The sequence below is a fragment of the Pleurodeles waltl genome, chromosome 7 (genome assembly GCF_031143425.1).
Source record: "Pleurodeles waltl isolate 20211129_DDA chromosome 7, aPleWal1.hap1.20221129, whole genome shotgun sequence".
NCBI lineage: Eukaryota > Metazoa > Chordata > Amphibia > Caudata > Salamandridae > Pleurodeles > Pleurodeles waltl.
In genome coordinates this window covers 193,754,059-193,766,836 of record NC_090446.1, presented here as the reverse complement: position 1 = coordinate 193,766,836, position 12,778 = coordinate 193,754,059, and the positions used below count along the sequence as shown (strand labels likewise).

The 12,778-nt window shown below is 40.7% G+C and overlaps 1 protein-coding gene across 5 annotated transcripts in view; it reads left to right on the top strand.

The window, feature by feature from the left end:
• The window catches only part of PKIG (cAMP-dependent protein kinase inhibitor gamma), a 417,015-nt gene that overhangs the window by 33,408 nt on the left and 370,829 nt on the right, over nt 1-12,778 (top strand). Inside the window, exon 2 of one of the 5 annotated variants that reach the window (XM_069243552.1) lies at nt 122-206. The exons of the other annotated variants lie outside the window; for them this stretch is intronic. The gene's annotated coding sequence lies outside the window, so the exon portion shown is untranslated. The remainder of the gene's footprint in view (nt 1-121; nt 207-12,778) is intronic. 5 annotated transcript variants of the gene reach the window in all.

Genomic DNA, 12,778 nt, shown 5'->3' with positions numbered 1-12,778 from the left:
ACCTTTCCTTCAATTCACAACTGATTGATTTATTCTGAAATAAAATCCAAAATTCATTCTAAAGGTTCCATTGGACTTCTACTTAAATGAACCGATAATTTTAAATACTTTTTTTTCCCAGATTCCAAGACTGCAGCAGAAAGGACATGGCATTCCTTGGACGTCAAGAGATGTCTAACATTTTACCTTAACAGAACGAAACAGTTGTAAGTAGCATACAGTGCTCCTAGAAGTGGTTATCCATGTTGTTTTATCACCAAAAAGCTGGCACTCCACTACAAACAAATGTGCATGCTCATTCAACCAAAGGTATATCGACTTCAACAGCATTGTTTACTGGGGTGTCTATCCACGATATCTGCAGAGCTGTGGCCTGGAAAAATAAACACACCTTCACATAGCACTACTGCTTGTATTCCGCAGTTCAGAGATGTGGCAATAGTCCATGCGGTATTTACAGCATCTTTTCCAGTGAAGTGAGGCATTGGAGTAAGTGGTACCCACCATCCGCTTATGTATTTTGCACATTTGTTTCTGTTTATATATGTTTTCGTATAAATGTACAGAAATGCGTGCAAATTTATTCTGATGTACCACTACTTGTGCCATTCAACTGCTACTTAATCTGATTGAAGCATGCAAATCTGTGAAAAATCCAGTACAGGAAAATAATTGGTTATTTTCCTGTAACTGTAGTTTTCCATTATTGGTATTTTTCATAGATTTACATGTGGCCCACCCTCCGCTCTCGCGGTTCACCTGTTCTAAAATACTAATAAATATTCACACTTGTGCTCTGAAAATCTGAGACCCAAGCCTCTGAAGGGAATGTTCTAGAGGGTGCTGCAAACTGATTGATTGATGTTTGAGTTCTATTAAGTGATACTGATATATTACTAAAGTGAAGGCTTTATGACCTTCCCAAGCTATATCTCACATTATACTGTTTTTCTAATTGTACTGTGGAGTATGTGACTCTCTTAAAGATATTAATTCTGGAGAACTACAGTTACAGGAAAGTAACTTATTTTTTATATGTAGATGTACCCAAGAGGCATCTCTGTTGCATAAGACAGATTTGGTCATTGAGGGTCCTACATATAAATGGCTGACCTTCCCATCGCAAACATGCACAAAGTATTCTCTGATGGTTCCCTGAAGACCTTTGATGTCTTAAATTCTCTGTTTCAGGTATTGCTAACACAAGACTGGAGATACCAGCAACTTACACACTGGTGCAGAAAAAAGAGCAAAACCAGGGCACTCCTCAAAACAGAAATAATCAATCCATGTAAGTCAAGTTGCAGAAGATGTTTTAATCCTCTATAGGGTCAAAAATGAAATACCGGCTGGTTTCTATTTTCTCTTGTATTCATCTTTGTTACATGGACAATAAGTTTCTTTTGATTATTATTTCATTTTTGACCCTATAGAGGTTTTGCTCTTTTTTCTGCATCTTGTTATATACAGCACGTGACATAGGTGGTTCTCTTCTGTTCCACTTGTGTTCCTGTGTACTTTTAAACCTGTGGTGGTTGGGTTTCCTTACCAGGTCGGCACCTTGTGCGTCACTCTACAGATGAGACAATACATTGGAGCGCTTTATTTTCAGATGTGCAATCATTAGCATCAACCACCAGCCCCCCTTTTTCTGTGTAACGTTAACTTACACACTGGGTTATAAGCAGGTATGATCCCGGACCGTGCTTGCCACCGGGCTCTTATATTTTCCTGTGTCATGGCATAGTAACACTCACATACTGCCTTTGATCTCCTAACAAATCCGTAAGCAAGAGAAACAGGCATCATTGTTCTGTTGACAGATGCAGCTGTCAATCCAATACACCAAAGAGGAATGAGCCTCTCTGCTTTGAAATCTTGATAGAGAACTAAGCCAGACTTAAATTCACATACTGTAAAATATTACACATTAGGTAATGGCCTCTGTCAGTCTGTGGAAGTCAAAATTAAGTATTGACTTGCTTTGTTGGTGTTGCAAGGCATTGAATGGTGACCCAATGATTGCATGTCATCACTCAATGACTTGCACCTCCAACAAAGGTTTGTGTGCTTTAGTCATTGTAGTATCGGGTTTTGTCAGAATGACCGACATAGGAGCCAGAAGTAGAAAGTCCGAAAAATGTCAGAAGCCCAAAGTAGGGACGCACGGCCAGAGCTGCTGCTTCGGTGAAGTCAGGAGAAAACTGCCCTAGCACCTAGCCATCAGCTCAGAAGTTATACGGTGTTTTAGAACAAAGATAAGCATTCTAACAAAGTTAGAGACAGTAAAACACAAATACAGCACATTACAACAGTATAAAAAGTAAGTAAATATGAATTTCAAATACCACAGTCATGCACTTCCATATGCCACTAGCAAAATGTGTGTGGCACCTGTTGAATGCTACAAGTGATTACTGCTTTCACCTCTCAACCAAACAGGCCATGTTGCTTGATATTTCCTATTTACACAGCATCTCCTCTCCTCTTCCACGCGGATGGGTAGCCACATTTCTAGCGTCGCACAAACGTATAATCGATAGGCTGTGGATTCAGACGCTGTTATTGGAGTGTATCCGAGGACAGTGCCTGGAACTCCGTGCACCACTGCGCTCCTAGGCAACCACGAGACTGCTTCTCTCTATAGTTTACTCATCTTGTGGCGCCCCCTGTGCCCTCACTATTGTCACCCAGCCACCACAGCAGCCTGTGGTTTTATACGCTGTTGATGTTGAATCACAGTTTCATTTGATGCTTAGCATTCGTGCTTCAATAATCTCGTAACTCAGTGGTGTTTTCCCGTGCTTTGCGGTATTCCCTCGGCAATGTTGGAGACTTACACCTCCGCCCAGTTCAAGTCGTTTATTCTTACATACTGAGGAACTATAACAGCTGCCTTCCCAGAGTCCACACGCCCAACTGCCACAAACAAAATGCCCGTCAGAACGAAATGTGCCAATCAGTTTCCACATTCCAACCCATCATACAAAGCTCCACTACACATGCCCATCTAAAATAAAAAAAAACTAGAGAAGTATTCAAAGATAGGAATGTGAAAGTGAAACCAGACACGCCTTGTTGGCACAGGTCGTGTCTACGTAGCTCTCACTTCTTCACTGGACAGCTGCGCGTGTGTCTCTGCCTGGTCGTTGCTGAAAGTCATGTTGTGATCTTATCTGGGGATTGTGACTGGGTAGTTTTATCTTTAGCCCCATTAGCACGTAAAGGGGAGAATGCTCAAAGGTTTTGGGAAATATGTGTATTAAATACCTGAAAAATGTGTTATATCTGTAATTATGTCTTTATCTTTCTGAAACAAAACTCTTCAATTTATATCGTTATGTCATTGCTGTTATTTAGTTTGTGCATAATGCCACTTTCAAAAGCTTTAGCATAGTATGGAATTTCATTCACACAAATTTGCACATCCACATAAAAAATACTTCTAGTATTTGCAGTCCAATAAACTTTTGAATGGGCAAGTGAATTCTGTCATAGCTCATTGATACCATCATCTGACAAGCACTCTTTTAAGCCCTGGCGGGGGTCCGAAGGAAACACTGGACCAAGGCTAGGGGGTTAGGGTGCACATACCCTGCCCCCTTTTCTTCTTCTGTTTTTTTTTTTTTTACACTTTGGTTGCCAACAGCATGAGAGAATCCGGGATCCGCGGCCCTAGATATACAGATTTATTTTCCCTTTAATATCTTGAAAACTACTGAACAGAAATGCACCAAATTAAAACTAAGCATAATCTGCGGACCTAAAGCTACCTTTTTACCAAATTTGGTGTAATTCCGTCAAGCAGTTCGGGCTGCAGGCATGGCTAAAAAGTCTGTGGGAATTAACATGGGAAACGCAGGATTTTATTCCCTCCCTTTTTCTTAACCACTGCTTGATGGATCATCCCAAACCTTTCCATGCACAACAAGACCCTACAGGGCACTTTCTCTGGAATATTTCGTGAAGATCCATCCAACGGTACTAAATGTATAGACAAGTCAAAAAACGCTTTTTCTATGGAAACTAGGTTCTAACTATAACTACTTACTAGTGACCGCCAGTAGTTTTTTTTTATTTTTTTATATATATATATATATATATATATATATATATATAATATGTGTGTGTGTGTGTGTATATATATATATATATATACACACAACTGACATACACCTAAAATCTTCTAGTACTATTGGTTTTGTCAATGGTTGACTGAATTAAATATTATTGAGGTCTGTGGAAGGAGTATTGGCCTTCAGTTACGTGTGCTTTATCTTAGATATGATTACCCTTTTTCTCTGCATATCTGGTCCATCTGCACATCTTCAGCACCCTTTTTTCACTCTTCCCTCAAATTCACTTCCTCGCATCACCCTCACTTAAGCACCCCTAAAAATACACTGCACGAGCTCACATATTAGCAATTTATTATCTTTTACTTTTGTCTTGTAAATATTTTGACATCCATGTACCCTCCACACACTTTTACACCGAATGTCTATTGCAACTGGAATGAGTGACCATTGTTCGGTGTGCTCTGCAGAGAGGCCAACCCACTGACAGGCACTTTGCTTTCAGTCTCAGTGCCAGAGCTGTCAATCAAAGCCAAGCATAAACACTTGGCACAACTCAAAGTATGCACTGTACAAGATAAGATGTAGAAGCACAACATGATGAAATAGCTAACACTCTTGGGGAATGAAATATTAAGTAAAGCGTGAAATAGAAGAGTAACTAAATCACTGACCTGCATTACCTTAACGTTTTTAACATTCATTATTTGTAAATCAACCCACGTTTTTGACATTATTCTTAGGACATGAATATAAGGCTAGTTTTAATGCCATACAGCATGTAACTGTCTTTACTAGAAGCACATATTTCTCCGTTCGCGCTTGACTCTGATAATTGGATCAAATTTGGAAGGGAACAAATCCCTGCACATTTTTGGGATCAGTTCTCTGGTGGAACAAATACAAAAACGTCACTTCTAAAGGGGGCAGTAATCTGCTGCCAGACCCTGGGGTATCACAGTGCGGGAGATTAGCATGACCATGGGTCTCAGCACAATATACATTACATAAGTTTAGCATTATGACACCATAACAGAGGACAGATTGCCAAGTCTCATGTGCTTGGATCAAGTCCTACTCTGTGATGCAAGGGAATGGGAAGGATCTATACCTCTTAATGACGGATGTCTGGCCTCATGCAGGGATGCAGACTCCCGAAACTGTGATGCTGACAGCGTCTCTGACCACCATAGACTTCAATGGCAATGAAAGGATTTAGAAAGGTAATCCCCGAGTCTTGCGTCACATTGAAGAAATTTGTTTCACTGTCTTGCTTGGGTCACCTGCTTCAGAGTGATGAGGGTAGGCAATCTGAGATATATATTGATTTGTTTAGAGATACAATCGTAACTCTAAATAAATTGATCTATATAATATTTTTTAGGTAAACATGTAGGAATTTGAGAGGGGTTTTTCCTTGGAGATCTAATGGAAAGCTGCCCTTGCTAGAGGGGACTGATTGGGACTAGGAACAGCCACAATTGACAACACTGATGATTTGTCTAAACACAAGTGTATTGCCTCCAAAGAAGATCAGCATGATATCGAATGGTACTAGATGGGACTGGGGTGAACTTCACCACAACACTCACTTTAGGTACCTTATGTTCCCTCAGTGTGAGGTCTGCACACTCCATAACAGGCTCGCTTACCTGTCTCACACCTGTCACTCCCTCAACCATCTCTAACTCACCTCTTTGTCACTAGATCACCTACATGTACCCGTGCCCTTTTCCAGGTCTCTCTCAGCTGCCTCTAAGGCTTGTGTTCAGGTTTCACTGTGGTGTCAGATTGCATGCTTCCACTGTATCTTTAGCAAGTTAAAAAAAAAAAATTGTTGTTTCTTTCCTGCTAGTGGGGATCTTTACTTATTTAAGCCTTCTCAGGCTCTCAGAATTCCAAAAGGAGAATCCCTTTCTGCATTGCTGCTATTTACATCCAAGTCACTTGCAGCTTTGAGGGTGCTTTTTATTCAGAAGCAGCAATCCTGGTGCGGGTTTAGCCCCTTCACCTTTTAAATGCCTGTGAAACTACAACTCCCACTGTCCCCAAGATGCAAAGCTACACAGCTGTCAACACTTGTCAGAGCATTACCTAGTTAAATAGAAGTGTTACCTACTTAAATGTAAGTGTTATCCATCATAAAATGGCTACAGTGCATGAAATCACAACTTTTCCTTTTAGTGCTGCTAGTGTTCTGTCAAGTTGGCTCCAGCGCTTAATTTGTAAATAACAACGTGCCTGTCCCCAAAGCTCTCTTCTGAAACACGCTGCTGCTGCAATGAAATGTGCGAGCACGGAATACTGAGGCAGCTTAATCCTAAAGCCACCCGGGTCTCTTAAATCAATTTACAGCCACTCCTACCCTTTCCGCTCACTCTTGCAGCTATCTGATTTCTCCCTTTATGACGCTTTTTTGTTTTTCTGTTCCCCTGTCTTTTCCATTTGTGTCTTCTGCTCGCAGCAAATGCTTGAGGCATTAAAATAAGTGTCTGCCATCAAAAATAAGAGCCAGTGCCCAGCACCGGAAACCACCGGCTCAAATTAAGCACTGGTTGGCCCTCAGTTTTACAGCTGCCTGCACAAACACCCCGAAGACAGTCACATATGCCTAATGTACATTTCCGCTTCACATTCTTCTATCACTTTCGCTACGGAATTATTAAACATTATTGGAAGCAAATAAAAAGGAACCTTTATATCGGTGAAGGACTTTCCCTGCTTGTCTTTGTATGTTACACTATCATACCATTCAGCAGCAAGAAGTTATCATTTTTTAGGCGAAGAATAAAACTAGAGAACAGGTGGTTTTTGGCCTGGATCACATCAACCTGTTGATTTTTGCGAACCGGGTTTCAGAGTCTGATCTTCTTTGCCCACACTTTACAACTAACACTTGAGAACTTTTCCAAGGTGTGGAGGGCCCCCAGACTCGGGAGGAAAACTCCAGGTAGTGCTCCCGACCTTGATACATATAACTCAAGTGAACAAGATTTGGCAAAGGTAATATGTTGCGCTTCATTAGCTTATTTGATTTGCCAATTTGTTTTTTTACATTTTTTTGGGGTCAATGCTGTCCTACCCTCAATTGTCACTTTTGTACCCCCTTGTCTCTGCTTCCGTGGCCTGGCTGTGCTTTACTGCTTATCTCTTTTTGCCTCTCGGGCTCCCATTGCCGCTGGGGGAGGCACCTAATTTGTATATTCTTGCCCCTGCCTGTTCTGTGTTTGTTGCCTGTGTTCTAGAGGTGTCTGGTCTGTTCACCTTTGTCTACTGACATGTACCTTGCTAAACCTCGGTGTGTTTGCCTCTGCCTTACTGTGGTGTGTTATATGCAATTTCAATGTAGATTTGCAGGAGGCATATCTTAGAAATCCCATTACCAAGTCAACAGATGTACATGCAGTTAAGAATGAACGACAAAACAATGGAATAATTGAAGCCATCACAATCTTCATTGGAGAAAATGATAGAAGGTAACATGGTAACTTACATGAGATCCAAAGGTAGACGATGCTGTGACCTAAGCTGACTACCCATCTGACTTTCCAGCAGTCACCAGGAATTGCATCATCTGGTGTTGAAATATCCTTTAAGTTTGCCTCACGTCTCGAACCTGTAACTCGGCTAAATGTTGGTTAGGCTCCCAACTGGTCTAAAGAAGAACTGGGTGCTGTTGCTTCCATTCAAGGGCGTACCGTAACGGCTACTGGGGTATTGGCTTATAGTCTCCTTTGAGCTCTTTAATGTAGATACTTTCTGCCCTTACTTTTTGTTTTGTCCTGTAACACCACCATGCCTCGGTTGGAGCAGCAGTTGGCATTAAAGCACATGTAATCACTTCAGCACATTATTGCTTTTGCCTTTGAAACCTTTTGATTAGCACTGGGTACTTGAACACTCTAATTCAGTGGTTCTTAACTTGTGCTCCGAGGACCCCTGGGGGTCCTTGAGGCTTACTCAGGGGGTATGCAACTGTTTTACAAAATTAAATAAAAAAATGTGTACATTTTTTCTAAATTTGACTACGCATTACACAAATTATTTCAACATTTGAGCATATGCTTAGTCTATACTTGTTTTTGTGTACTGCTTTGAGGTCCAAATCATAGACATTGCTTAGGCTGGGAGTCCCCAGCTTCCAATAAAGACTCAGTAGGGTTCCGCAGAGGTCAAAAAGTTAGACCTGTCCTAATCTGTTAAGAGAGACACCTGCAGTAGGAGAAGATTGCACCTAGAGCCTACCCTTGTCCATTCCGTTAGGCTACCTTGCCGATACTGTGTTGCAGCTCAGGATTTAAATATCCTATACTTACCACATGCCACTTTGTAAGTGGTGGAGCTAGGTCCCTAGATTCCTGGATTTCCATTTGGCTACAATGAGGTTGACAGTATGTGTAGGGTGGGTTTTCTTGGCAAGGTGAAACCTTGGTGATGTACTGCCCATCAATGTCCTGCCTGCCACATGAACAATAACGTTTCTTGCCACTGTTGGCGGGTGCTGACTTCCCAGGCTTTGGGCTGCTTTGCTGTTAGCATACCAGTGTCAGTCAGAGACCTTTGTAATCACAGTCAATAAGCTGAGGCTGTTTTTCCTGCCTTGTCTGAGATGGCGAACGGAGAGGTTCATTTGAAAGGAAAACCTGAAAACACTATTGTAAGGGTTTTTCTGCACATATAAACCTACAGGTCAACAAGTGTATATTTGCCAATCCTCAATTAGCACAGTTTAAAAAATGCGATTCCAGTATCCTCCTGAAAATAGCATGTTCACTGTTTAAGAGTGTTTTGAAACTATGCTAACAAGAATATATAGGCTAATGCCATTATTGGAATATGGGCTAGAAGTGTGATAATTGTGGAATGTTGCTAACCAGTCTACATACTAAAAGGTCTGATCACAAAGTTACAGATTGCAGTGGGTCACAATCTGACCCACGTTATCCATGTTCATGAGGTAGGTCATAACCTGTGACTAATTACTATTGGTGGCCATCTGGGTGATGGTGCCATGCTGTGGTCAACAGACCACTGCTTCTGTGATTGTTTCTTAAATGATCATTTGTTTATTGTAGTTTTTTTTTCCATAAAATGTGGCTGTGTTTTCTGTATTTAAAGTTAAAGGTTCTTAAATGTTTTAAAAGCCTGTTTGAAAGAGGGTTGTGGTTTCCTGGACCCCTGCCCACACCCCAACATTTTTTTTCCTTACATTTACCACTTGAAAGGTGGTTCCAAGTACCCCCTTAATTTTGTGAATGTCTTACTACCCTTTGTTGGAGTTTAGTAAAATTTCAGTGCTTTACAACTAGATTGCATTTGCAACACATTGATATACGCAAAAATGAAAAGCTATTTGGAAGGGATGCCCAACCCCCCCGCCACATAACCTTTCTAACCCTGTTTTACGATTCTGTAACTTGTTACCGAATCACGGTTTGGGTTTAGTACATTCCAACAGTCCATTTAGTGGTCCTGCTCCCTCTATTTTAGCACATCACAGGGTTTGCAACCACTGGATGCCTATGATCATACAAAAGGCCCATGGTTTTACTCTATCAATTGTGTCAACGCTCTTTGTTGCCACTAAACAGGAAAGAGCCTTTTTAGTCTACACAGCCACAGAGCTGCATCTAAAGGTAATTTCAGTCTAGCAGTTCTCCACTGTTGAGCTGAAAAGATACCAGCTGGCAAGTGACAGCAGAGACACTATGGTAAGTTATGGCACATTAGATTAAGTACATCCCGTCCATTTCCACCCTCTGCGGGGCTCATTGTGTTTTCTGCGAAGTGCGATGTGTCCTTATTATTTATAATGAATTCTGTGGTATTGGAACCTCATTTTTCTAGCCATCTGCTCAGTTAACTCTTTAATTCCCAGCATCAGCAATACTTTTTCAGCCGGTAAACATTCTATGAAAGATTACCTTACACACCTCAGTGTCAAAACACTCAATTTGCGGTGATTCCACTGTCTCATGGTTCAAAATGTCTGCTACCTAGTATGGCCCAGATTAATATTATGACTTGTCATTATATAGATTGTAGTCACTGAAACAAATGTAATGTATAGTGTTGGTTCAAAATGTAGTCTACCCAAGTCGTTAAGATGAACTAAAATTGCTTCATATTTAGAATTGTTATTTTATTTGGTTAATCTGTGATTGAAATTAATGTGTGCCTTTTTCATTTTCCAAACAGGCCTCATGATGGGCTGTCTTGAGTAATGGTTTCCTTCGTATGACCTATTGTATAGGTCATATTTGTACAGTACCTGGGATGTAAAATCTCACTAGTCTTGTCCATAAAACCCACCGTCAGAGTTTCTATTAGTATCTTGGAAGGCTCACTTAACTGCCTTTTTCAAGGTCATCAGCGTTTGAGAAACCAAATGGTCTAGCTATGGTAAAGGTGGTGCCATAGATCTCACACTTCTTAATAGATGTCTTGCCTCCTTGTTATTCAAGGGTTTTGGCATTTTGTACACTCATGCTATGATCTTTTGGCTTTCCACATCTTTGTCTTTGAGTTCATATGGGCGATTTTTAGTTGAACCAAGCAAAAACGTCTAGTTTAGTTTAGTAGGCTGGGATGCAGAGAGGCGAGCTACTAACTGGTAACTGGAGAGCTACCAATAGTTCACAAGCTACTTGTTGGAGAAGCTGTCACTAAGGATAGCTATGTCCCTGCTGCATATATTTTCATTTATAGAGCTACGCTTTACATGGCTAAAGCCCCACAGTGGTCTCAAGTCATAGGTGACACAATCCTCAATACTTTGAATTGTGCTGTACATAAAATGATGGTGAAGTTCCAAAAACATACTGGGCAGCTATGCAGTAAAATAAAACAAATTACAAGTAGACCATATGTGGTTGTGTCTTGCTCCATCTCGTCCCTGTTTTAATGTGATGGCTCAACCCACATTTGCATGCCTAGAAACATAACATACTGTTTACAAGTGGTTTGAATCATGGCAGAGCACTTTATTAGGTTATCAATGTTGTTTATTTGAAAGGCAGTTTTCTTTGAGATGTACTAGAGCATCGTTGGCCACAGCTGAAGAAGTGATTGTTACAATGCTTTGCTGTGAATATGTTTACAGACAGCACCCAAATCGTTGTACCTTTAGCAAAGCATGCATCAGTAGTTACCTGGCTTCTCCGTACACAGGTAGTATGGTTGAATCATCTCATCCAGGAGGCCGTACGGGCTGTGCATGGTGGAATGCGTTAGTTATTGTCGCTTCCTCTGTCTACTGCTTCTTCTCTTTCTGCTGCTTCTTCTCTTTCTGCATTGTGATGTGCAACAATCAGGCATCAGAACAAACTATTCTAAAGCAGATGCACATATTTGTGTGTGTACTTGGCCAGAGGGGAGCACTCTACCGACCCCATCTTGCAAACCAGAGTACCTATATCAGGCAAATATGACAATGTTCTGCGGCAGGGCTGGGACCCATCAGTGAACCTGGAGCTGGTGGACCCAGCCACCGGCAGGGAGGTATCAAAGGAATCCCAGACCACAAAAAATAAGCCCCAACAGGCACTAACCCGTATAAATGAACTACTGGTCAAGCCAATTCTAGTAGGAAGTGTTCTTTAAATCCAGTTGAGGTGAATTATTTTACACCTCAGGGCTCCACATGAATTCCCCTTACTGTATAATTTATTTATGGGGGCCCTTGTATAAATGCTTTCATCCCACAAACACATTAAATTCCTACTCTGTTAATATGCAATCTATCTGTGCATCAAGGGTCAGAGGAGGACATTTCTTTTTCTTCAAGATTTCCAGTCAATGACAGGTTGCCTGAGCTTGATTGGGCTCAAGCTAAGTGGATTAGATTTAACAGTCTGTTGCAAAGACCCCATCATATTCCAAAGCTGCATCCCAAAATTGAGTTTTATTGTGTACTTCAACTTTCTTTGACAAAAAATATATCCTCTGCCAAATAATTAAAAAAAAACTTGGTGGTCATTTGTGACGAAGAACTGGAGTTAAATTTCCAAGCTGGAGGAGTCTGGTTTCCTTTTAACTAGGTCACATGCAATAAACTAAACTACTTATTCCAAATGACTATCTTAAGGCTTTGGTCTATTAATTGTTAAATGCCAGATTGGGTTTGCAATTTTTATTTCATTTCACACGAAGTGATGTTCCCTTAATGAACACTTTGTTATTGAATAAACTGTGTTTTTTCTGAAATCAACTATGCCCAGCACGCAGCACTGCCAGCACACCAAGTTAATAAATGGCAGTGTGTGCTACTTAAGATTGGGTTCAACACTTTAATTCGTCATACTTTTTTGTTACTGACTAGCCGTGGCTGGTCTTTTTATAAAAAGTTATTTTAAAGACTCGTCCTAATCTATCAATATTTTACTTTGCAAGATTGGATGTATCTCGGATCAAGAAACCAGACTTATCCAACTTCCAGTACGGAAGTGCTCTGGAATATGTACTCCTATTTTCCTTGCATATCTTCTACATTATTCGTAGTTCTCGTAACCTTAAAAACCTTCATGTTTGACACATCTGCATTACTACTACCGAAGTCGTGCCCCTTTGTCAATTTTGTTAGCTTGTAAGGCACTAGAGACAATGCATTTTTGTTGTATGAGATGAGTGCTTTTTAAAATCAACTCCATGATACTAATTGTGCACCTTGTAGTTTCATTTGGGGACCTATCTTACTTTAAAAC